We start from the raw sequence: 27,065 nt of genomic DNA, 5'->3' as shown, positions 1-27,065 counted from the left end.
AACCTGTAAGGCTGTACCACATTGCTTTTTTACCACATTGCATTATTTATTTATTTTCAATACCCTCAGGGCCACAGGGGGACAAAAGAGGAGAGGGGCTTGAATACATAAATGGAGCAAACATGCAAACAGTTACAAAAAGGCGCACTGGGCGCTCAAAGAATGAACAATGAACACACACCGCAGGGTCAAAGACAGTAAGCGTGTAAAGGTACATGGTGGAAAATTATTGAATATTGCAAAAGAGCCACAGTCTGATGCCCCAAAATAAATAATAGTAGCAACAATTAACATATAACATCTAACATATGATAAGACATAGCACATGGAAACCGGGAAAACAGGAGAGCATGGGTGTGAAAATGGGTTTAGCACTACTTATGCAGAAAATAACTCTGTAATGGAATCCCTAAAAGAGGGCAGATCCTGTATGGTAGCAATGTCACACGGTAACCTGTTCCTATCACGTGCGGTGCGAATGAAAAAGGAGTCGGAGAAAGAATCAGTATTGGCGTGATAGATTTTAACTTTTCGGAAGTGACCCAAGCGGTGGGAGGTATACGTGGGCGATGATATGTAAGAGGAGAGGACGAGATCCTCATGATAGAATATTTTATGAAAAAGTGATAAGCGAGCAACTTTACGACGACAGGCTAGTAGGAGTAGTTGTATAGATACTGCTTCATGAGGGAAACACTTGCTGTGCGGTTGTAGTTTGCCATGATAAAGCGTGCTGCGCGATTTTGAATGGATTCTAGCACGTTAGTAAGGTTAGTGCTTCCGGGGTCCCAAACCAAAGCAGTGTACTCTAGCTTGGGACGCACGAGGAATCTGTACAGGTGCAGTTTAACGTTTGAGGGGGCCATATAGAAAGTGCGACGAATGAAACCAAGTGAGGAGTTGGCAGAACCGCATATGAGTGAAATGGTCTTCATGGTCTTCATCTGTCTATATAGCCCAAGCTTCCATCATCCTAACATCATACTATCGCATACACGTAACGCTACGTGGTAGTCTGGCGAGACAGAAAATGTACGCCTTAAGATTCGGCAAAACGATAGACGCACATGCGCAGTGTTGTCAGACCTTCATGAACTACTTCGAATTTCGCGAACTCCTCCGAAATCGCACCTGTACAGGTTCGTGACATGTTTTCATTTGTCTTTCTTTGTTTTGTTCGTCTGTTTTTTGTACTCATTAAATCATATGTGGTCAACGTAAAACGTAGTAGGCACTGCTTAGACGACTTCAACGTGTTCCATTAACTGCTGAGCAACACTTTTTTTTTTCTTGTTCTACGCTGCTTCTATCGCTCTTATAATGGCGTTTTCAAGGTCGCAAACTTCGCTGAGATTTCTAGTGAGTTATTGGATTTGGTCCTCCGCGCAGACCCCACTTATCGCGCTTAAAGTGACATACGTACCTTTTTCTACCTGCACCCATGTATTTCGCGGGGTCATCACCGTTCTCATGCTGTCCGCCATGTTAATCGCGGCGCGTACTACGCTTTTGCCACACTGATATCACACCGGCACTCGTCCGCTAGATTTATGGGAGTTATATTTTCAATTCCCCCTTCGTCCTGCGTGCGTCCGCTCTTTCGCCCTGTTTTTTTACTGTTGTTATTTGGCGAGTCGATACGGGAAGTGGTTCGTATAGAAATGATTTCCTTTTAAAGTAGAACCGGGCGCTTTTTTCCTCTGTGTTGCGTAATCGGGCTTCTCTGCAATGAGTGGGTGTATCTATCAAAATGTATCGCAAATCTGGGTCAGGTTCTTCGATATGCTCGACTTTTTTTATGCCTGTATCTTCGCCTTACGTTAAGTGTGACAGCGAGAGAAACGGGCCTAGTGCTCACAAGTTGATTTCAAGGAACGATGATCTTGGTGTTTTATTTTTTCCCGTTTGATCGAGCAAATGTTCATTAACACATGTTGTAACACTGTAACAGGGCGGCGGAAAAGTTTCTTCTACACGAGTGATCAATTCGAATGCACTATACCGTCACCTCTTCTGATATCTTGCATTTCCTGCGGTTAGCAAAATGTGATATAGAGCCCAGACGAGATGTTGCACGTGACGTAATAGGCAGGACAGTTGATGATGGCTGGATACAAGCCGCCTCCGCAGCTGCAGTGATATGGTCAAGGCCGCAGGAGCTGTAATGGGTAGTCCACGCCTTGAGGTGTTCCATACCAGGACCACGTGGCTGTCCGCACAAATAAATACAGCCATACATATGCGAATAAATGCGAGGCACATTGTTTAGCTCCGCTCTAAGATTGCCTAGAAGTTACTGGGCGGAATATACCAGCGGCATGGCCGAGTGGGCTAAGGCGTCCGCTCGTTGGTGTTAACCAAGGTCGTGCTGAATACTGGGAGGTGGTGGGTTCGAATCCTACCGCCGGCTGTGCTGGATGAGGTTTTCCCTAGGTTTTCCGAAGACTTTCCAGACGAATGTCGCACAGTTCCCCCTGAAGTCGGCCCAGGACGCATACTAATCCCCGACTCTTTCCTGCTTTCCTCTCTCCGTTTGTCCACATCTGTAGGCCACTCATAGCCACAGTTGCTTCGCGGCGCTAAAACCAATAAAAAAAACTGGGCGGAATATATTCGGTGATAGCCTTTGCAAACAATGACCGTTAATAAGGACGAAATTACAAACTTCCCGGGGGCTGAGCGAAAACACCGCGGAAAGATTGCCCCCTCAAGCGATCCTCTAGGGATCCTCATGGGCGAAGCGAGAATATGGCGTAACGTAAGTGCCTGTTGAGGCGCACAAGGTTCCAGGGATCATAAAGGGCGGACCGAGAATACGACCGAGACAGAGAGAGAATCAGTCTTGAAGCGTATGAGGCTTGGGATCCCCAAAGGCGGAGTGAGAACACGGCGGAAAGAGAGTGCTCCTTGAAGCGCACTAGGCGCTAGGGATACTCAAGGATGGAGCAGGAAAGAGGGAGAAAGAGGGGCTCGTTGAAGCGCGCAAGGCCCTACGGATCCTCAAAGTGAGAAAATGGCAGAAAGTGTCTTGAAGTGCACTAGGCTCAGGAAGCACTGTCAGGAAGCACAAACTTGAAGTGCACTAGGCTAGGGATTCTCAAGGGCGGAGCGAGAATACGACAGAGAGAGAGAGAGAGAGATAATTAATCTTGGAGCGCATTAGGCTAGGGATCCGCATCGGCGGAGTGGGAACACGTCGGAGAGAGAGTACTCTGAGGATCCTCAAAAGTGGATAACACGGCGGAAATAGAGAGAGTGTGAGAGATCGCACAAGGCTCTAGGGGTCCAAGAGGGCGTAGCGAGAATACCGCGGAAAGAGAGTGTCCCTTAAAGCGCACTAGGCTCTAGGGATCCTCAAATGCGGAGCGAGAGTATAGCGGAAAGCGAGTGCCCCTTGAAGGACACTAGGCTCTAGGGATCATAAAGGGCGGAGCGAGAATACGGCAGAGAGAGAGAGAGAAAATGAGTCTTGAAGCGCATTAGGTTAGGGATGCCCAAGGGCGAAGTGGGAACACGTCGGAGAGAGAGTGCTCCTTGAAGCGTACTAGGCTCTGAGGATCCTCAAGGGTGGAGTAAGAACACGGCGGAAAGAGAGAGCCCAAGAGCCTTGTGCGCATAAAGGGGTATTCTCTCTAAAGAGAGAGAGAGAGAGAGAGAGCCGCTTGAAGCGGACAAGGCTCTAGGGGTCCTCATGGGCGGAGCGAGAACACAGCAGAAAGAAAGAGAGAGGGCCCCTTGAAGCGTGCAAGGCGCCTGGGATCCTCACGGGCGGAGCGAGAACACGGAGGAAAGAGAGATCGAGGGCCCCTTGAAGCGCACAAGCACAGGGCTCTAGGCAGGGAACAGTAACGGCAGTATTTTTCGTTACAGTTTCCTTTTCGGTTTCTGGAACATTTTCCTTTCCGTTATTCGTTTCCAGTACCTGCCACTGAGTTTCGTTTCCGTTATGTTTCCGTTACTGTTTCCGGTAATGAGATGCTTGATGGGGAGCTATGAACGTACATCACGTTCAAACCTGTAGGCACTGCGCTAGCACTTTTTAATTTTTGAAGCACACAGTCTGATCATACTTTTTTACTCTTTCTACTACTCTCCTTGTATGTATGCACTTGCACGAAACGCGAAAGCATGGCGGCCCGAGCACTGGGCACATGAGCTTGAATGTCTCACATTTCTTTCCTGTTGCTCTTGCTTTTAATGTCTTGCAGTGAACACGGTATCTTTCTGTTTATTTGCACAGATTAGTTCCCTGGCCCATAGGCCTGGAGGCACTGTGCAGGAAAGTACGGCTGTGAACAGCTAGGTGCCCTGAAGAGACCTGTAGGACTACAGCATGACGTTCAGAAGTCCTAGGTCATCGCTATATGGCAGGACTTTCAAAATGCGTTTTGGTGGTACCTACCAAACGGCCACCTTCCCTTCCATCTTGGAGGTGCGCGAAAGCTGTGACTGCTAATACGCATGCGCCGGTGTGCTCCGGAGACGAGCGCAACACCAAGTTCACAGAATAAGATGATCGTTCAAAATGAAAACTGCATTGCCCGAAGCAGGAGCGCGATCCAGTCCAGTGGCCTGCTTGGGCACTTCTGGTCGCTTTGAGCATGGGCACCGTGCCGGAGGGTGTTTCTTCATGACTGCATAACTATCGACACCCTGTCGTATTGGGTGCCGCCGCAAGAGGTGTACCTCTTCTATCTCTCTTGCGGAGCAACGATGACTGCCTGACTGACTGCCGCTCCCGAACGACACGACCTTTTGTCATCTTTGTTTTTAATCTATCTCATCCTTCTTTCACTGTTTATTGGTTTATCCTTTATGTCCTTGTCTCTTTTCTTTTTTATTTATCATAGTCTTCTTTTATTTTATTTCCTTGCGGAATAGCAAGCGGACGTCCCCTTTGGCTGCCCTTTCCCCCGTTTTTTTTTCCTTTCACCTAATAAATATATCCTCCCCCCTCCCCGAACGACACTTGCCTGATAATTATGTTCTCGCTTTAACTATGTTCTCTGCTCTCACTCTGTACTCGTATTCAGATTACTGTGCAAGGTATTGATAATTACATCTACAAATGCATGAACGGAAAGCAAAAAGAAAGTACCCAAGGTGCGGTTGTGCAACACCTTGTACCTGTGTGGTGTCTTCCTCTTTTATATATACAGCCATTATCCGAATTCAATACCGAATATCATTTTCGTTTCCGGTAATAGTGGTACATGATCTACGTGTTTATCTGTTTCTCATACCGTTACCGGTCCAGAATCCGGTAATATACTTTCAGTTACCATTACTGTTCCCTGGCTCTAGGGATCCTCAAGGACGGAGCGAGAAAACGGCGGAAACACAGAGAGAGAGCCCGTTGAACAGCACTAGGCTCTAGGGATCCCCGAGGGCGGAGCGAGAATACGGCGGTAAGCCGCGCACTGACCACTGTGGCGTCGCCACAGTGGTCAGTTGTCATGGCATTCGATGGACATATCGAGCCTTGCCTTTTTGATCCGCTCCTGTCTCGCCTCTCTTCTTTCCTTCGAAAGAGTACGTTACTCTGACAGCACGTTTACTGCACTTAAGTTGGCACTAAACCCTTTCGAGCACCCACTTTGAAAACCAGGGGACGAAGTTCCTATTAAAAGCCATGGCAGTACGAGATGGCTGAGATTGATGAACAAGTCTACCGGCTGTCACGCACTGGTCCTTTGTTTTATGTGTACCCGGAAGACTTTTGTGTCGGTCCGACGTGATGGAAACCACGTGAGCTCCTTCAGAGGGAAGAATGCGCACACGAAACCACGTGCGTCCATGAATGTGTATGTGTTATATACACAGTAGCTGCGTGGTGATTGGGTCAAGGACGGTCTCTCCGCATGGGTGTCGCTGATGGAGTGTTTTCTCTCGACGGGTAGAAATGTGATATATACGTTTGCCTAATCGCATGCGACGGTTACGCAGCGAGAAAGGAAGGTGGGTTGTGTATGAAAGGTAATACAATCGCGTGACTGACTGCTTTTGCTGCGATCGATGACATGAATACTAACGGATCGACACCGACAGAAGTACTCACACACCGCTATCCAGACCGTATTTGACGTCAGTCGCGGAGGACTACGAGTCGCCTTCCACTTGTATGCCATGCCACCGAGTTCCTGGCGATCTTTGCCAGGTTCGAACCCGCGACCTTGGGATCGGTATAGGCAGACATCTTAGGGACTGGCCCACCGACGCCGGTCCATGAACACAAAGTCCATTCATCTATTCATTCATTCATTCATTCATTCATTCATTCATCTATTCATTCATTCATTCCATTTCATTTCATCTCATTTCATTGGAAGCCTTAGAAGGTCAATACCGAAGAGAGTGTGACAGATTTGTTCCAAAGTATACATACACACAGCCAAAAAAAATCGAGCACAGAGCAAATAAGAGCGACCAAAACTGCATGTCAGGGTAATTATCAAAGTAGTTTGTAGCATAGATTGAGAAGTTACCCGTCAGAAAGAACTCGTTACAAGTTAAGTTACCGTGTGCAAAATGTAACTAAGTTAATAACGAAGTTCTTCAGCATGAAATGTAACTCGGAGTTACTGAGCTACTTAAAAAAAAGAACGAGTTACTTCCAAGTTACTTAGGACACAAAAAACATTACGCAGGATGCAGCGCGCTTGAGCAGTTGAGTTAGACCTTGAGTTGCCTGCGGAGGAGTGCAACACGCTTAGATCGTTTTCGTTTATGTCCAACTGTCCAACAATAGACCTCCCTGTTTGTAAACAAATGACGTCATAGTGTTTGACAGCGCCATAAATTTGGTAGAATTGGACTACGCTCGAAGTTAGAGGTGAACAAGGTCGCGCCCGAAAGCCACGGTCTTGAGGGGATTACGATGGTCCCTGACAGGGACGCGACCTTCGGTCGTACCTTTCTTTCATTGGGAGGTAGAGAACAAGTGGCCGTTCGTGGAACCCAGCCCTCTCCTTCCGATTTGTTTCGGTTTCAGTCTGTCTACCAACGTCATGATGACGTTCTTCTGGTAGAGGTCTATTCGAACGCTGTGCATCTTACTCCTTGTGGGCGCACAATGGTTCAGCTTCCTTTCAATGGCAGCGGTTCTTACTTCCTGAATAAAATACTGTCATTGATTGAATATCACGTGCTATGGCAAAAAGTGTCATGAAGGAACCAGAGAGAAAGCAAGAAAATATGTGGACGCGAGTGAAAAGCGAGTTCAAAGTAACTTGGAACTTAACTGAAGTTACTTTGGCAAAGTTCCCTGAAAAAGGAACGAGTTCCTCTGAAAGTTACCACGGCGCAAAAGTACCGAGTTAAGTTACAAGTTACCAAGAAAAGGAACTTAGTTACAGTAACGAGTTAGCTCGAACTCTGGAAAGAACCGCACGGGGGCATGACATTCGTTGGCCTGGCGAGAAGAAGGGCGTCTCTGCATCAGCTTCTGGTCCCGAGTAAACGCGTGGTTCTGTCTGGCTCTCCTTCTGCTGGCCCCTGGCGCTTGACTGCGGCTACTGGTCTTGTTATCTGGGTCCTGTCGCTAGGTCTAAGCTCGGATTCCTGCTGCTGGTCCGGATTCTTGGCTGCTGTCCTTGGTGTGTCGCCTCTGAGTGCTTCTGCTGCCGCTGGGCATCGAGTCTACGTTCCGGTGCCGCGGGGTCAAGTCCTAATTACAGGCCCGCCACCACCCAACTCTGTCGCATGCTACCCTCTGTCCGACAATCCTCGAGGGCGAGGACTTTGTCCTCTAAGTGCAATGAAAGTACTGTGGACTCACCTGCTGTCGCGTCGTTTGGGCCACACGTTGCTGTATCACAACCTACATAAAGCAAGACCTAAGAAGAGTCATCACATTATAGACTCATGAACCCCTCGTGACCAGATAATATCTGTGCACAAGAGGTAAGAGTCACGATATGAGCCCAGTTCAGCAGTGTACGGGGGACCTGTGCCCCTCTGTGACCAAACCATGGTGATTAGCGGTGCTGTACGATATCGAGTCAGGGACTAAGCACTAATGTACACGTGAACGGTGCCTCGCAGTGATATTAATCCGGTGATCTGGTCAAGTAGAAACTCTCTTGCATTGCCGCATAAATCACGGGCCATAATCACATGCTCAATGTCAGCCAACGCAGCACAGATGGAGCATAAGAAAAAATGATGATGATGATAATTGGGATGTTCTATCGCTATACAGGCGATCATACAGTCTCCTGTAGCTCGCGGCAATTTGGTGAAATTATAATAATGAGATTCACGAGGGCTGAGGTCCTGCAGTGTCCAGGAAAATTAAAAAAAAACTGTTGCCCCGAGTAGGACCATGGCAATGTGGGCATTTGATTTTTCTTTCGCTGTTTTGTTTTACCTCCGATAATCCATCAATCCACACCTTTGGAAAAGAATATGAAACCCTCGTACACGCTTTTCTGACCAGGCTTGTACAAGATACTCACAAAACGTATTTAAGTTAAGTTACTGAGATCCAGGCAAAAAAGTAATTGAGTACTGATACTCAACTGGAAAAGTATTTGAATAGAATACTATAACTACCGAGGAAAGTAACTCGTTAGTCGTTACTTACAGTTTGTGAAATTTGCTATCAAACAAATACAAACAAAGCGAAGACAAAAAAAAAACACCCACACAAATGGGATGATGGTGTGGTGGGATATCCTCCGCCGTTATGGCGGTATACACTGCCCCATTGCGCTTGTGGAAGGAATGAGAAAGTGATGATGATGGAAAGGTGTCCTACTAGAGTTCGTCCATTAATCCAGTGCTGGAGAGGAACTCAGCAACAGCTCGTAGGCCTTGCATCAGATGTGAGGTGTCCGACCATGGCCAAGAAAATTTTGGCTAAGTCGAACTGGCGTTGATCGACGCGTTGGAGAGCAGTTTCCATGAGGGCACGCTCGCGATCGTACTGTCCGCAGACCAGGAGGACATGATGGAGGTGACCGCGCACACCACATGTGTAACAGAGGCTGGACGCGCCGACACCGAGGAGGTGTTTGAAGCTGGTGTAAAAGCCACGTTAAGTCTCATGGGATGGAATACTGTGGTAAAGGAACGCGGCATTCGACGGAGGAGAATAAGGGACAATGTGGGGTCAACGGAGTAAAGCAGAGAGTGGGTGGTGATGTCACGTTACCATTGAGACTGAATCATGGGGCCAGTGAGGCTTGAGACGAGGTAACGGCGATCCCCCCGAGACAAGATATGATGGGGACACGGCGGGTGTACTGGTGCGCGCCTGCGGCTGTTCGATCTGCGTCCTCTGAAGACAAAAAAATGTCGTTTGGATACTGTTTTCGTGTTCGCGCGATATCTTTTTGGTACATGGTGTCGTCTTCGCACATCACGCCCGATAATGTCGCACGCGCAGATATCCGATGCGATGCTGTGGGGGGAGGAGGAGAAGAAAGCGCCACATAAGACTTACATATAGTACATAAACGAGCAAGCCTTCTTCAACTAAATCGTTTTAATCAACTGTTCAATTGAAGTATTCACGTTTATAGACGTCCTTGCTCGCCTTTACTCCATGAAACATCGCTCGTCTTGAAATATATGGCAGTCATGGGCTGCCATACTTCAACTGTTCATGTTCCCAGGCAACTTGAGGACTGTGTTGTGTTTGTCTGTTTGTATAGGGTTCCAGCCTCAGAACAATTACTTTACACCGTTCGTTTTCCCTGGCTTCGATGGACCTTGAGCATTCACCAACATGCCTTTCAAGCCATCACATTGTGCCGCGTAACCAACTAAACCTAAACACCGCAGAATGACATGGGTATCCCGGAATGTCTCAGATGAAATGTACGCACATGCGAGTTCATTGCGCCCAACGAAAACAGAAGAAAGCAAGCTTTTTCTCGACCTTACTGTGTCAAGAAAAGGAATAAAAGGGAATATATTTGCAGTAACTTAGGAAATGAGTGCATGTTCTTACAAAAAAAAAAAACAAGTTTGGAAGTTAAGGTACTAAATACTGAGTTTTAAATATATTTATAAGACACAAAGGTAACAGAACACAAGCGTATTTCGGTTACGTACGAGTCTCTTTCAGACTAAATCCGGTATGATTGAGCACATGCACGCTTATCGAAAAAGCAGTGCGGGTGTGACATACTTGTGCGTAACTTTACTCGAGTTACTCTATTTTATACTTTTGGGAGCAACTTGGCATTTTACACATATACTTTTAGTCGCTCTTGTGCCATAAAGCACCAAAACATCAAACATATACTTTTAAAAATGAGTATTCAGCTTTCTAACCTAAATACTTTTCGATAATAATTGGGGGTCTACGTCGTGCTATAACTGAGGAATACTTTTATGGAAGTAACTTGTACTCATTCGGTAGGTTATTTCTAAGACACTTCATTTGTTTCTGTTTCTCTATTTTTCTTTTTCTTCGCATATGAAGCTCCCCAAACATCATCATCAAAATAAAGTTGTTGTTGTTGGGCGCTATGCACTTCTGTATGCATGCATGCATGCAGCGAGGAGGAGAACATCCTCCAGGATCGTACCACGGGAACAGGAGAGTGTCCGAGCAAGTATATCTTTCTATCTCCACTTTGTTTCAATTTTGACAGTAAATTTCACGAATTGTAACTCGTAAGTACCTTGAAAGCAATGAGGTACTCTTTGTTAAGTTGAGTTGAAAGAATGAAGAAAAAAAAATGGAGAGAGAGGCACTCATTACGAGAGCCGACAACTCCAGATCACTTAGCAAAACAAAATGCTTAACTACAATGACAGAGACACTCAGTCAGTCACTCGCATTTTTTAGAGCGTTTAGTACTCTACTCAAGTACCTTTCCAGGTTGAGAATTTAGTACTTTGCTCACTTTTTGCCTGGTACTCAGTAAACGTTAACTTAAATACTTTTTCGGGTGTCTGTATATAAGCATGGTGTGCCCATAGTCTGGTTAACCTCCTTTCATACCAGTAAGCATGTATCCTCCCCCATCCCCTCCCCCGGCAGCCCAGGTGCGACGCTGTAAGGTGCCTGAACGTGGTCGGACATAAAAGAAGGCGCCGTATCACATCTGAGCATAATCGTCGGGTCACGTATGTGGAATGCTGAACTTGACACTCCTATTCAACTCTGGCCCCTTCGTGACCTCACGGTGAGGAACAAAAAGAAGGGTAGCAATGTCATTTCGGGGCAGCTCGACGCCAGGTCACGTACACGACGTTCGTAGACAATAGCGTAGATCCTACCATCGGCTGTGCTGTCTGAGGTTTTCCCTGGGTTTTCCGAAGACTCTCCAGACGAATGTCGGCACAGCTCCCCCTGAAGTCGGCCCAGGATGCATACTAACCTCCCGTGTCCTCCACTCCTTGCTGCTGTCCTCTCTCCATCTGTCCTCATCTGTATACGCCGCTCATAGCCACAGTTGCTTCGCGGCGCTAACACGAAAGAAGAAAAAAAGAAAAATAGCGTCGTGTGTAACGCCATGAGTTCGTTTTCATTATTGAGTCAGGTGGAAATATCTCCTGCACAATATACGCCGCACGATTGAGGAACGTGTCCATCTGAACAATGATTTATCCAGACCCCCGCTACACCCCCTGACACCCCCTCAATGTTCAGTGACACCTCCCTAACTTTTTCAGCTGTGTACCCCCTACAGGAGGTGCCCTTGCGATTTCAGCTTTAGACACACGTCGGTGATATATTAAGGTATATAATGACGTAATTATAATAGTGACCCCCCCCCAATTTTTTCTAACACCCCTCCGTGCTTGGGATTTTGGATAAACCACTGCATCTGAAGACCCATCTGGTAATCCATGATGATCCATTCCGCTTTATTGGAGTCGGTGAGGGGCGATAGTCCTAATAGCAACGTTGGTGCCCCACACCTTACATCGCCGATAGGGCGCGTCAGGATAGGGGGAAGCAAGACGCAAGCCAGCGATATCCCCAGCCTTTCCCCTTTTATCTTCCATTTTCCTTTTAACTTTCATTGCTCTGCCGATAAATCATCCCCCCTCCCCCAGCGATATCATTCCGTGCGCCTGGCAGGCCACGAATGTTTTATGCGGCGAAGTACTGTTTTTATAGTGTACACCAAAAGGATTTATTTGGTAACTAATTTAAATTACATAAATTACAGCCAGAGGTAATGCGCAGATTTCTTACGAACCAGGAACTCTTAGATTACCATGGTCTGCACACCTCGTAATTGGAGGCCGAAGGTCAGAGGAACAACTCCTATTGTTGCATTCGTTGAACGAGAGGACCCCGATATTCCCGGTAGCGAAATCGCCGATCTGGCTCAGTCGGTAGCGCGTTCGCCTTCAGATCCCGGGTTGGCACCCGGCCGAGGACGCCAGCAACTTGGTGGCAGGGTACAAGTTGCTTACACACGCCGTCTTCCGCGAGGGACGTTAAATACGGGGTGCCGTGTGGTGAGCTTTCATCGCACGTTAAAGAACCCTCAGGTGGGCAAAAGCAATCCACAGACCGACCGCTGTGGCGTCGCTCATGATCTCACTTGTCTCGCGACGTAAACCCCCAATTATTATGTATTAAAATCGCCGATCTCGAAATTCACGTTCTCGAAGCAAGGAAAATGAAGGAGAATGCTCCATTGCTTCGTAAGATGGTATGCTGTGTTTAAAAACGTGGCATCACTATTTAACCACTCAAATTCACGGTTTTTCACGGTTCAAGTCGTTTTAACGAACGATAGTCGCACGTTAGCGACCGTTAGGCTTAACAGGCCGGACACGACGCAACAGCACGTTGGTTAGTTTATTATTAGGTTAGCCAACTTCGATGTTCGCATTTGTATGTCCAGGTTATAGTCTAAGTTCGCTGTTTGTAGTCTATATATATATATACTCATGGAACGATGCGGCAGCACCAGAGGACACGTGTTTCGCCGTGTTTGCGGCTCGTCGGCCCTGGGTAGCTGCGCATCGTTCCGAATTGGCAAACCAGGGGTCACTCAGCGAGCGATATACACCTGGGAGGGTGACTGAGCACTCCTCAATGCCACAGTGCAAGCCAGTGAATTGTAATGCAGGAAAAGAAAGCCATTAAAGAAACAAATAAATGATACTAGACGTGTTTGAAATTCAAACTTACAGATTACAGATTATATCTGTGCATTTTACAGTCAGATCACATTTATATACGGTAGTTTATTTTGCAACGGGGATTTCGATCACTTTATTTGGAGGTATATACACACCCCGTTAAACGTGTTCGTCGCAACGAGCTTTCGTTTTCCGCATAACTTTCGGCAGACAGCCTTTCACTTCTGCTCAGCGAACACATCTGGCACGCGGCAGCACCATAAGGCAAACGCCGCGTGTGTGTGTGTATTCTTTGAATGCGCCATAGGACGTGTACTGGAATCACGTTAATCGTCAGCCACAGCTGCCTTTCGCGTCGGCTCCTTTAGAAGTCATCGCTTGTTCCGTTTACTGAAACGACGCCAACGACGTTGACAGCTTGCGCCACGCGAGAAACCGTCGTAACCGTCGTCTCTTAACGTCGCTCTTCTTAATATTTCCGCTCACAGTTTGTTTCTTCGTACTTCCTTTTCGACGAAAGTTTATTTCGGTTAATGTCCCCCCTTTTCTGCGACGTCTTTTGGAGATTTCCACTGCGGTGCTTGCATGAATCGCACTCGAAGAAGAGGGAGTAAGTTCAGCCCATTTTATAGGATATGATGTGCGGCGACCGTCAGTCGCTTTCTGGAATGGCCGATGGGACAAGGACAAGGGACAATGAAGGACACTATATCAGGAACTTGGGGATGTATTGCAAGGGATTGTTTGCAGTGCTGGGTGGGGTGTAAATTTCAGGTCAGGGGACTACAATGAGGAACATTGGTGGTCCAGTGGCAGTGATGGGCAAAGTAACAGAAAAAGTGCTTCAAGTAAAGTATTAAGTAGTTGCAAGAATATATGTATTTTAAATACAGTAAAAAGCCCTACGGGCGGTAAATACTGTAAGTAAACTACAAGGTAGTGAAAATGTACTTGAGGTACTTTTTAAGTACCTACTTAAAAAGTACCTCAAGTACATTTTCATTACCTGTAACATGCAGTTTACAACATGCAACAAAACATGCTGGTTTCATGACATGCCTTTTAGCTGTTTACTGAGACTAATATGCACACAAATACGTTCCAATGCAACCTCTTAGACAAACCACACACGGACGCTATCTGCACGAGAAACCCAATCGGAAGAGCACATAGAGGTGTGCGAATACGTCGCCTTTGACAGGATTGCGATTTTAGGATTCAGAGGATTGCGAGGCTCACAGAAGGATACTTCAAGAACTTCAGCAGAAAGCACAGCAAAACGTACTTCCAGTAAAGTAGAAAGTATTATTCAGCAGAATTACTTGAAGTAATGTAAAAGTACCCCATTTGTCCCCACTCTGCCCCTTTTCTTTCTCTTTTCGCTCTGAGTGTGGGCTTGAGAACGTATCCCGCGTGCTCAACGTCTATGCTATACCTTGGCCGGTCCTATCCTTCGTTTGATTATGTGTTTGGGTAAGAATTGTCCTGTCTTTGGATGGGATGGATTAGATGGTCATTAGGAACGAGCGAAGTTGGACTTATAGTATATGAGCGTCCATGAAGCTCATGCATGCGTCAAACAGTTGAAGTATTGTGATAGGAGTGGTCATTGTATTGTGCCTTTCAGGAAGAAGGTGTAGCAGTGGTGATGATGTCCGTTTACGTCTCCAGTTAACTTTGCCAGTGCATCAGTGAGCGCACCGCGTACACCGTATACAGTGATAGCGTGGCACGAAGGTGTAAGCCTTGTACTCGGTCCCCATCACGCCTTGATGACTCGTCTATCCCAAGACCCAGCATAAGATGGGGTTCTTCTCAGCTATTTCGAACATATTACATAACTCTGGCGCACAAACCGTTGTGTAAAGCTCTGATTCATTGGAGACTCCAAACTAGCGGCTGATGCAGCACATTCCAGAGTGTATAGGCACGGCTAAAATAATGAGCGGCGGACCTTGAACTCAATAGGGCAGACGCGATGTGGGAAGCAAAATAGAACACATGAACGCGAGAGATTCCGCCTTTATTTTCGTCTCGTACGGGTTGAGCAGCTCTGGCCCTCGTTATTAGATAATACGAGTGAGACGATATAGTAATTCCCTGTTCGCTGCGAATCACCTCATCCCATCGTCATTCAAGTAGCCACCGAGGGGTTGGGAGTGCACGATCAACTTATAAACGGATGTTCAACGTGCAGCCACAGAGCTTCGGCCATTTTTTCCCTCTGTACATGTACTTGTTGGCTTGCACTGCGACCTCCACAGGTGGCGCCGTCACCGTGGAACACTGACGTCTCGCCGAGACACGCTGTTAGCCCCGACCCAAGATATCTGTGACTTCCCTGCGCCGAGCTGACGAGTTCCAAGTGGAATACCTAACACATCTAACCAAAGGGGACTACCTCCATTGGTAGCTCTCCTGCTTGATGACACACTCTGTGGTACATAAGTAATTGTTGTGAATAAAACATTTTCAGAACACGAAGTCTGTGACTCACCTAATCAGTCACCAACACAAGCTTCGAACGAAACAGCTGTCCTCAGTTGGGACTGCACGATCAGCTTATAAACATATGCTCAACGTGCAGCCACAGGGCTTCGGCTATTTTTCCTTTGTTTATGTATATATATATATATATATACAAATGAAAAATAGCCGAAGCTCTGTAGCTGCACGTTGAGCATATGCTTGTACTTTTGTAGTATACAGCCGGTCATGCGATTCGATCCCAGACCAGCCGCACTGAATCAGGCGACCGCATAGCTGACACTGACGCACCTGTTGCTCTCTATGCTTGCACCCTGAGGAGCTAAAAATACTCCTACCAACTTCTTCCAAAAGAGGTGCGACGGAAGTTCAAGCTGAGTGTACCCCAAAACATTTTTGCCGCCATTCTCTCCCTCCTTTCTACACCCCATGTGCATCGAGTGCCTTAAAATAGGCAGCCTTTCTCTCGTGTGGGCGACTCTACTATATGCTCTTCTCTCTCCATCATTCTTTCTTTTCTCTTTCTCTTCCTCTTTCTCTCTCTTGTGCTTAGAGCACTTTTTACCTTTGTGTTTGGATACGTACTCGAAGACTGCATCTGAAAGGGGAGAAGGGTCGTTCAACCTTGCGTCACCTTGACACTGACCACGAAAGGAATCGTGTCTGCTCAGAAAAGGCCTAGTGAAAAACGGGTTTGTTTGAAATGAACACTTTATAGGTAGTGCCGACAGCTGAAACGATATAAAACGTGCACAGTGAAGTTTGAAGTACAATCGTGATGACGGCTTATCTCTGGATTCAGTCCAGCGTTGGCTCGGTCGTGGTCTTCACCGCAGGGTCACGTTTGAGGCCAGACCTGTTCTCCGACGTCTTTGATGCGTGGATTTATAGGGGGCGTTGTTCCTACTTCGCGTGCAGGTGATAGCGCACGTCGTGCAGAATACTAACAGCAGGCTTATGCTGTTCGAAGCGAAGGTGAGAAAAGTAGACAGATATATGTGCGAATATACAGCTGTCGCGGATACTGTCAATCTTGTCGCCGATCGCCCCTAGTTACTGCACCATCAAAAGCTATTGATGTATAGCGCTCTGTCTGCCCTAATGCAAGATTTTTGTCGTATTTGTCACGGCATTCTTAGTTTCTTTCGTATCAAAAACAGCAACTTTATTTTGAGATGATGAATGGGGGGTGGATATGTTTATTAAGAAAAAAGAAAGGAAAGGTCAGCGGGACGGAGGTCGGCTTGCCATTCCAAAAAAAGGAAAATTAAGGAAGAAAGGAAAAGGAAAAGAAAAAGAAGAGAAGAAAAGGGGACAGAAAAGAAAAGAAAAGGTGAAGACAAAGAATGAATGGGGAGTTTCATCGCCACTTCCCCGATGATGCACTCGTTCATCCATGATCGGGTGAGGAACAGGCCAGTGTTGTACATAGCGGCTCCACTAGTAGCGCCGCTACCGTATTCGCTACTTTTTTCAGTAGCGGATAGCGATCGCGCTACATTTTGCATTAGTAACTGGAAAAGCATTTCCGCTACAAATACGGGTCGGGGCAGACTCTTTCTCCGCTACCGCTACTTTTCATAATATGGAAGGCGTGTAGAACACAGAGAAAAAGTGAGATAACGGTGAAGCAGAATTTCTTCCGGTCATTCCTTTTAGTTACTTGTTAATCAGGCAGACTCATGCACATTTGCGAAGCACACACGGCACACATTCGGCAACGAGATGCCTACGGTAAGGTGTTGCATTGAGAAGGGTACGATAGCGGAAAAGTAGCGACGTGGTATTTACGTTACTTTTCTGTGGAGTAGCGGGTAGCAGTGTTTCGTTACTTAGTTTTGGTAGCGGGTACAACACTGGGAACTGCCCAAGCGTCGAGCGCAAGGCAACTTGCGCATATCCCTTGTATAGTGCGGCGAAGCATCCTTCAGTGTGCGTTTGTGGCGTGCCGTGTGCTAAGAGGCGTAGGAAGTCCTTCATGGCAGAAGGGGGCGAGCCCTAACCCAACCCAACCCGACCTAACCTAACCTAGAGGACAATACTACGGTGCATAGAGTTCTACATAGATTGAGAAGTGCGGCAAATGCAAAAATGGGAGCCATCAACACGCTCATTAGAAATGACTCGTCCAAGCAATTACCATGCAGATTCACAGAAAGGTACTTACCTGATAGGGAAGCTGATATTATACGAGGCACACCGAGACACTTACTATCATGGTTCACGATTGCTTTTCTTCTCGGTCAGCGTAACTTAGCGTCAAACTTCCAAGAAAACTTGTAGACTCTCTGCATAGACGGTGCTTTCCATCATTCTAGCCCGCGTGCTCGTCTCCAGCAACTTCATCTTCCCGAGTTTGCAGTGCGTTGTCGGAAAGAGAAAAGGGACAGACCACACATCCCACAAGGACGTTGCCAAGCTGATCTCAGGTCAGAGGTCACAGGGTAAGGACTGAGCCAGCTTTTATTTGTCATCCGGGAAACTGAAAATAAACTATCCAGTAAACTACACAATGTTCAAAAGAGTTCAACCACGTTCAACCATATACAACTGCCCACAGAGGGAAAGTCAACGTCCGAATGCTGGCAGGTGTAGCCTTATTTATCTCTTGCGGTCTGCAACGGACAAAAGAGACGCGGACGGGAGCGTGGGCGGTATCATGATAGTAAGTGTCTCCGTGTGCCTCGTATAATGCCAGCTTCCCTATCAGGTAAGTACCGTTCTGTGAAACTGATAATTATACTTCGGCCCCCGTCGACACTTACTATCACAGTTTCCGATTGCTTGTTCAAAGCCAGAACATTCCGTCCAAAGTCGCCACATGGGTTAGACGGTCTATTGTAAAACCGATTGAATGTGGAGGTGGATGTCCAGTACGCCGCTTCGAGAATTTGGTCAACTGTGACGCCCAGTTGAGCCGAGCCGCTTTTGATGTGGAGGCACCTCGAGTCGAGTGTGCTGAGAAGTAGGTAGTGTCAATGCCAGTTTGTGACAAGGTGCGTTTAATCCAAATAGCAATTGTGTTTTTGGACGCCCCTCGGAACGGTTTCTGTGTTGTGATGAACAAACAAGACGTATCTGATCGAAGGAAGGCAGTTTTCTGGAAGCAAGCCACTGCACACTGGATCGGATATGTAAGTCCGTTATCAGGAAAGGAGGGCGTGACAAGACTAGGACGGGACTTACCCGGCCGTGATGTCTTCCTCAAGCCGTCTAAAGCCCACTCCCAACCATCGGGAGAGCGTTTGACGCCAGCTATCGACAGCAGGCTGAGGTCCGGAGACCTCGAAGCAGAGACCAGGGCAAGAGGTCCGAAGACATCTAAACAGAGACCAGCGCGCAAGAAGTGTCGCCAGCGTATAACTTAGCTGTTGCTGTGAAAGATCAGAACTTGGGCATAAATGAGCAAGGAAAGACGTGACTCGGTTGACAGACCAGGTGAAAGAATAACGGAGCGTTGGAGGGCACGAATTAAAATGCCCCGCAGAAGGCGAGAAATTGCTGGATGTTCGCTGATCGAGACATCTTGTACCGGTGGAAGAAACTGGGACAGGGCGGATCAATAACAGCAGACAGTGCGATAAGCTAAACCATTCTGGGAAAGAACAACAACAACAACAACAACATAGATGAATGGATGATGATGATGTGGGATGTTTCCCTGCGTTGAGTGCAGGACCCTACCCCATTCCAAAAAGGTTCACATGAAAGGATGACGAGGGAAGGAAATCCCTACAGTTCGTGAAGGAGGCCGGTGGCCCTCAGAAAGGAAAGAAGAGCGCCAAGTGCACGGCACTGGTGTCCAGGGTTACTCCATGGGCCGAGAACTTTGCCGATGTTGAATGGCCTCTGATCCAGCATTTCAAGTTGAGATTTAAAGGCCCGTCGCTCGCGTACGTACTGGCTGCAGTCTTCGAGAATGTGTCGGATTGTTGCCGGTAAACCACAAGTTGTACACAGCGCCGTGGTGCTGTGGCCCAGCCTATACCGGAGTGCAGGGGTGAATGCGACGCTAAGTCGTAAACGACGCACTAGAGACGTAAAGAGGCGAGGGAAACCGCTTGGCATGTCAAATGAAAGCGTTGGGTCAACAGCATATAGAAGCGACCACCGGGTGATGTCATGACACCATTCCTGATGGGCCCAGGGCGACGTCAAAGCGGACAAGAGGGAGCGCCTATCTCCATTCGAAAGTATGATGGAGACTGCTGAGCGGCGATGGTGAGCTGCAGCAGCTGCCCGATCCGCTACCTCATTGCCTCTTATTCCAATGTGGCTAGGGACCCATTGGAGGGTGAGCCGGTGGCCCCTGTCTTCTAAAACCTTGAGTGTCGTTAGGATGTTCACTACCACCGGAGCCAAGGAGCCACGGATGCCCATGCTGTCTATGCACTGCAGCGCTGCCCGCGAATCTGTGTAAACCACCCAGAGGCGGGGGTGGTGATCCAAAATAGACCTTAGGAATAGCAGGATGGCATACAACTCCGCAGAGGTGGCCGAGGTGCGGTGCGATAGGCGGAACCCACGTGAAATTGACTCGTCTGGGATTACAAATGCCGCAGATGAGCCGCCGGTAGTGGAGGAACCGTCCGTATATACAGCGGTTTGGTGTCCGTATGCAGCGTCCATCCACTCCAGAGTAGCCTGCTTGAGGACTGGAGCAGGGGTTTGGCTCTTCGGCCCCTTGATCCCCGGGATGTGAGACAAGATGGATGGTCTCGGCAGTGTCCATGGCGCTACTGAACAAGCGGATGGGGCAACAGTGAAGGCAGGTATATGGTCCGTTAGTTCTTGCGCACACTGCGCGATTTTGCTGCGGTTTCGCTTACGAAGCTTCTGTACCAGCGGGTGACGGCGATGGTGAGCGCGCAATCGCAAGTAGTGGCGGAAAGTTTCTCTCTTGCGGAGGACGCCAATTGGGAGTTCCCTGGCTTCGGCTACCACCATCCTCGTCTCAGCGCAACGCGGAACGCCAAGACAAGTCCGCAAGCTGCGCGCCAAGACGCAACGGAGCTTGTGTTCGGACGTCCGTGATAGTCCGTGCAACACAGGAAGGCTGTAGACTACTGAGCCACGAACAAGCGCTTTGTGGAGTGCAAGAAGGTCCCGCTCAGTACATCCCCAGCGCAAGCCGGCAAAGTGACGTATCACATTTCCCCAACGTTGCGCCTTTGAAGAGAGATAGTCAATGTGTCTTGCCCACGACAGGTTGCGGTCCAACACAACACCGAGGAACCTGTGGTGCCTGACCTGCCTTAACGGGGACCCCCCGATGTGTACTTGGAACCGGCGCATCTCTTTCCGGGTAAACGGAAGGGTAGCACTCTTCTCAGTGGAGATGTCCATCCCTGCGTTCAGGAAGTAGGCATGTATGGCATCAAGTGAGCTCTGGAGCCGACGCTGGATTGCAGGGCGGGACTTGCCAACAGTCCAGACGCAAATATCATCAGCATAGATGGACAGATGCACCCTCCGAGGAAGGCACTCCTTGAGGCCCATCAAGACAATGTTGAATAACAGGGGGCTAAGGACACTCCCCTGAGGAACTCCCTGTGGCACAGTGATCTTTTCCGTGTCCCCCTCGCCTGTAGTGACGAAAATCTTCCGTTGACGGAGGAAGTCGGAGAGCCACGTCAACGCCCTATGAGGCACCTGGGCCTGCAACAACCCATGAATAACACAGGGATGGCTTACGGAATCGTACGCCCGTTTGATGTCCAGGAAGACAGCCATCGCTATTTTCCTTCGCGCCTTCGCTTCTTCGACCGAAGAGACTAAATCGAGCACCGAATCCATAGAGTTACGGTGTCTGCGGAAACCCGCCATTTCCTGAGGAAAAACAGGTCTTCGCTCCAGCCACCACTCGAGCCTATGCAGTATCATACGTTCAAGGACCTTGCCTAAGCAGCTGGTGAGGCTCACTGGTCGGAAAGACGCCAGATCGGAGGGTTGTTTCCCCGGTTTCAGGATGGGGACTATTCGTGCCTCCTTCCACGCGGCAGGGACTTGCCCATCCCTCCATGACGTGTTGTAAACCTCTAAGAGCGCCAAAAGGGATGCGTCGTCCAAATTGCGGAGCGCCACGTAGGTGACTTTGTCTGGACCGGGCGACGACTTCTTGTGGGAGAGTGCCAGCGCAGCCTTGACCTCGGCAAACGTGAGGTCTGCGTCCATATCAGGGTCAGACACTGACGGGGCTTGACTAATAGTATGCTGCAGCTCCAATGCGTGGCTCCGAAAGGCTGCACATTTCGCTGCCTCGGACTGTGCTGCTAGAATTTTGCAGAAGTCGTGGGCAACTTCCTTCTCAGGCCTAGATACTGAGAGTGCCAGAGATCTGAGGGGATTCCTCGCGGGAGGAGCTTCGCGGAGACTCCGCGCAATCCGCCAGACCTTCGCAGGGCTTGAAAACGGAGTCAGAGACGCGCAAAACTGACGCCATCTTTTTTTGTCAACAGCCTGCAATGCTTTCTGTACCGACGCATTCGCACGACGCGCGGCTTGTGCATCTGCAAGTTGGCCGGATCGCCGAGCCTTCCGCTCTGCCCGTCTTCGAATGGCACGCAAACGCTCCACCTCCGGATCCGTACCTGCGTGGCCAGCGCTGATCTTTGCAGTCGTGGTGGCAGACGTCAGAGAGTTCACAATATGGCCGGTAAATTCGCCTGCGGTCATTCCCACGCGCACGTCCTTTTTGCACAGTTCACGAAAGGACTGCCAATTTGTTAGCCGTACGGTTCTGCGGCCTGCCCCGGATGCGTACTTGGAGCAGGACACCAATATAGGAACGTGATCACTACCTCTTCCGCCCAGGTCTGTGGACCACGTCAGGTACGGAAAAACGTCCCTCGAACACAGCGAAATGTCTAATACGTCTGTTGAGTAGTCCCGACGGAGGAATGTTGGAGACCCGTCATTTAGGACACAAAGATCCAGGTCTTCAATGATGTCGCACCACAGGGACCCCTTGCTGTCTCGCCTGCGACTCCCCCACAAGGGGTGATGAGCGTTGATATCCCCAACAACAAGGAAGGGATCACCCGCACCTGCCAGAGCTAGTCTTAGGTCATGGGCTGTCGTCTGGACTGACGGCGGCACGTACACGCTGAGAACAGTCAGCGAGAATTTCCCAAGAAGAATCTTGCAGTGGACGCAGTCGAAAGGAAACTGTCTCGCCGTGTGTACTTGCGTCACAGCCAAGTCTTGTCGCACACATAGCACCGTCCTCCAAGATGACATCCCCTGCTGACCAAAGACGGTATATCCACTAAGTCGGAAGTCTGGCTTCACGTATGCTTCACAGATGGCCAAAATGGGAGTCCGGTACTTCAATAAAAACAACTTGAGGTCTGGCAACTTCGTACGCAGACCACGCGCATTCCACTGGAGAATAGTAGCTCGCTTATACAGATGGTCCATGACCCGCGGTCAGAAACTTTTCCGCAGCGAGCAAGGCCTGGACCTCCTGGAGTCCAGCGGCGTCCGGGTACGCCGCTAAGATGGCCTTGAGGACGGCCAGAATCAGAGGGACCAGCACAGCTGCCGTGGCATCACCGCTCACTTGTCGCTCAGACTGCCTCGGGCGCGGAGGGAGTGGTGTGCTTGCATGTGCACCAAGTTGTGGAACCGCAGCGGCCCTCTTGACGACGTCCGTATAGGTCTGGCGCAAGGGAGGCGAAGACGTCAGGGGGTGCTGGGCATCCAGGCTAATCGGTGGCTCTCTCATCGACACTCTTGTGTGCTTTGGAGCCCGCTGAGTCCGATGTGGAGGCGGCGCACGCTGGGGGGTCTGGGAAAGAAGGGAAGCCAAGAAATTGAGGATTTGAGCTAAAGATGGAGAAAATGGATCAATCTGGCGTCCACCACACCGACGAATCCATTTTCTCCAGCAGTAAGCATACATTGATTGGGTCTCCGTCTCCAGGAAGCCTCGAGGAGACGGGTTGTGCCTTCCGAAAGCGCGTCAACAGCCTCGGGTGGCTTGCTAACTTTCAGGACTAACTAGAGTTGGGCTTCCTGTTTTCGTGAGCGGGTGGGGCTGGAGAATCTCGGAGAAGGCCTGTTAGCGCCGGTAGGAGGCGAGGGTGGTCGCCAACGAATCGCAGCAGAAGAGGGTACCATGGCTGTGTACGGCCGCACTGGGGCGATCATGACCAAAGTCGATGGTACTTCGCATAGCTTCCCTACTAAACAGAACGGCGGGAATGCGTATAGTCCTTGTTTGTTCCAGGCCTGAGTCAGAGCGTCGACTTCCGCCGGAAAAACCAAAAACCCGAAACCGAAAAAGAGCCGAAAAAGGGTCGGGTTTCCAACTGAAGTAATGGGGGACCTGAAGGCTGGAGCAATGTGCGAAGAGGTCCGTTGGAAAGGGGCCCACAGGTGTGATATCTTCTCGAATACTTCCGGTGGGAGATTCCAACTGCTTGAGTCCCGCAACGTCCGTGGCGCCTTGTCCACCTGAATATTCGGAGCGCTTGGAAGGTGCCTTGCGCGAACTCAGGTGCCCTGCTTCAGACACCAGTCCCACAGACTCTTCGCTACTGCACATACATGCATTGAAGGTAGACTGCTTTGTCTGTTTATGACTGCAGCTGCTGCGACGTTGTCCATTTCTAAGATTACAAGGCCCTTCTTTAGGCGTTCCGCAAAAGCGCGTAGAGCCAAAAACCCTGCCATCAATTCTATGACGTTGATGTGTACTATCCACATGCTTGGATTTCATTTGTACCCTGTGGTGACACTGCCACAGCAAGCAACCCATCCTAGTACCGAGCTTACCGGCTGGATTGTCAGCACCACGGGTGGGTCGTGAATCGGTCGTGCCACCTTATTCTGAAGTGTGTCTCGAAATTAGTTCCAGCCGGGACTGCGGGTCTAGTGTAATCATAGTCCCGCATGGCTCGTGCAGTGAAACTTGTTTTTGGAGATGTTGTATCCCGCACCACGGGCTCGTCTTCGACGTTCGACTCTAGTCTCCCCGGCCGAGTTACGGTGGATGAATTATTCGATTGCTCGAGAACAGTGCCGCTGAGCAAAATCCGAAGTTGCACCCAACCAACTTGGCGTAGATGTGTCATCTGCTGGGGAGGCGATAGGAGCTGACTCTGTAGTCGCCCGGTTCCCCATCGGTATTGTATCCTTGCGCCAGAAAACTCCAAACTCCAAACTCCAAACTCCCATCGGTATTGTAGCTGCACGGGTGGAGAACCCCGAGTGAGGGCATGCCGTAGTTAATGGGTGGGGCTCCTCCTGAGCCGATCGGTCAACCTCAAAGCGGGGATCCCATTCGGAGGGATAGTGCCCGGTCTGCCTTGTTCCGGTCTGCCTTGTTCAGATAGCGTCACTTCTGTCTCAACCTTCGGAGACAAATGTTCCAGGATCTTATTAACAACGGGGTGAGTCCCACCAGGACGGCTTCTACGGCTGTGAGTCGCTCCTCAAGTGCCATAGCGTGGAGAGGTCGCAACCTAAAGGTGATCACAAGGAGCAGTGAAGAATTAGCTCACTGCTCATTAGCTCATTAGAATTAGCTCACAAACAGATTTGTAAGTGTTTCCAGTAGCTCATGCAGTAGGTCGTACATAAAATCACCCGTATGAGGAACAACCCATCGGACACACCGGGAGCTGCCCCATACAACTAGATTGATTAGTCCCTCATATCAAATTGAATCTCGCCACGAAGGACCTACGGGTTCTAGGTCCCGACGGACCTGACGGTTTTACGTCACGACGGACCTGGAGGTTCTAGGCCACGACGGACCTGAGAGTTTTAGGACACGACGGACGCCTGGCCCCGCGGGTTCGAGGCCACGACAGACCTGAAGGTATTATACCTGTGTAAGAGGACCTGAGGGCGTTAAGCACCAGCGGACCCGAGGACTCTAGGCCACGACGGACCTGAGGGTTTCTAGCCCACGAACCTGAGTCGTAGATTAATGCTCCCGGCAGTAAGAAAGTTACAAACTGTAATGACGGTTAACCTCCGCACAGCAACCGAAATACACAAGCCAGAAAATACTGACTCGTGTCCGAGACTCGCGCACACCTATTACATGGGCCTGTTCAGCGTCTGAAAGAGCTCGCTATTGTGGGCCTCACGGAGGTGGGCAAGGTCACGATTAACGGCGTCCTAGGCCGACTTCTAAGGGAATTGTGCCGACATACGCGTAAAAGTGTCTGAGGAAAACCCATGAAAAAACCCGAAACAGCACAGCCGGCACTGGGACTCGAACGCAGGGACCTCCCAGTCTCGACGTGACATGGCCAGCACGCTAACCACTGAGCCACGTGAGCTGGTTCAGCTAGACACACTTCAAAAGTTACTACACAAACAATAAATTAACAAAAAAATTATACCAATAGTACAGGGAAACATAACAGCACTGGGAATTGGCGAACCGAAATGTATGTCCTCCTATGTCCCGCCTTGGGATAGGAGGAACATGGTCACATTATTTAGCTATAGTTTTGTGAGGACGAAGAAGAAGCCGTTTAGCCCTAACCATTCTCTCTTGGTGGATTAATGGCAGAGAGAGAAAAAGAAGAAGAAGAACGCCACGAACGCTCGTCCTTCCATTGGGATTGTTCTGCTCTGCTCTATGTCGGCTAATGTGTCTCGCTTGTCCGTTCGGGACCGAAAAATTCTGATTGTCATTTTCATTGCAGTATTCATCACATTCGTCGTCATCTACACATTGTGGCTGAATCTAAAAGCCGGTAAAGGCACCGACAGCCCGAAAGATGTCTTCTGCTGTGCAGATCTGGAACGCCTTCTCTGGCAGTCTGCAAACACCAGCATTGACCCCTGCAAGGACTTCTATAGCTACACGTGTTACAACTGGGACCTGGCAGAGGAGTCGACTCTACTCGACAAGTTGTTGCTAGACGGAGTTTACATTTCAACGTACACCTACAGCAGAGCCAACAGCGTTGCGAGTCGTACTATTGCGGATTACTACAGTGAGTGCATGGGCGCGCTCGACGGAGAGGGCATGGGGCTCGCAGATGCTGTCAAAGCTGTCTTTAGGGCATTGAGACCGCCGCCTAGCCCAACAGCCAGGAACATGTTCAACTTTCTCATGCGTGTCACTATTCTGTGCAATATGGTGCCTGGTATCAAGATCGCTCCCGAGAATGTCGGTGACTAAGTACACCTTGCGGTCATGCTTCATAATAGAGGCAGCAGCGGTTGGCGTCTTCCGACGCCACTATCGGCACGGAGAGCGGGACTGGCTGTGTTCAACGAAATAACATCACGGAACGTAAGCTTAGACGTACTGCAGTTAACAGTAAGCACATCCTTCGTCGGCGGGCGAAATGTGTTCGTAAACAACGAAACCACGCTCGGCCACATCCTTCCCAACGTTGGCCTACTAGACTGGAAAAGAAATTGGCGGTTGTACAGCACCATGGACTTCCCGCAACGTCTTATGTCCGTGCGTCTTACAAGTGACGCTGTAACATAAACTTCACTATGTGACATAGAAAATGAGGGGATTCATGACATCCGCACCT

The 27,065-nt window shown here is 49.1% G+C and overlaps 1 long non-coding RNA gene across 2 annotated transcripts in view; it reads left to right on the top strand.

Moving 5' to 3' along the window:
• Positions 1–27,065, top strand: part of LOC135375231 (uncharacterized) — a 131,650-nt gene that overhangs the window by 15,595 nt on the left and 88,990 nt on the right. The window contains exon 3 of one of the 2 annotated variants that reach the window (XR_010417190.1): positions 4,241–5,124. The exons of the other annotated variant lie outside the window; for it this stretch is intronic. This is a non-coding gene — a long non-coding RNA (uncharacterized LOC135375231). Of the gene's footprint in view, positions 1–4,240; positions 5,125–27,065 lie in introns of those variants that run through there. 2 annotated transcript variants of the gene reach the window in all.

The sequence above is a fragment of the Ornithodoros turicata genome, unplaced genomic scaffold (genome assembly GCF_037126465.1).
Source record: "Ornithodoros turicata isolate Travis unplaced genomic scaffold, ASM3712646v1 ctg00000843.1, whole genome shotgun sequence".
Lineage (NCBI taxonomy): Eukaryota > Metazoa > Arthropoda > Arachnida > Ixodida > Argasidae > Ornithodoros > Ornithodoros turicata.
The sequence above is the reverse complement of the archived record's forward strand: the minus strand, read 5'-3'. Positions and strand labels throughout refer to the sequence as shown.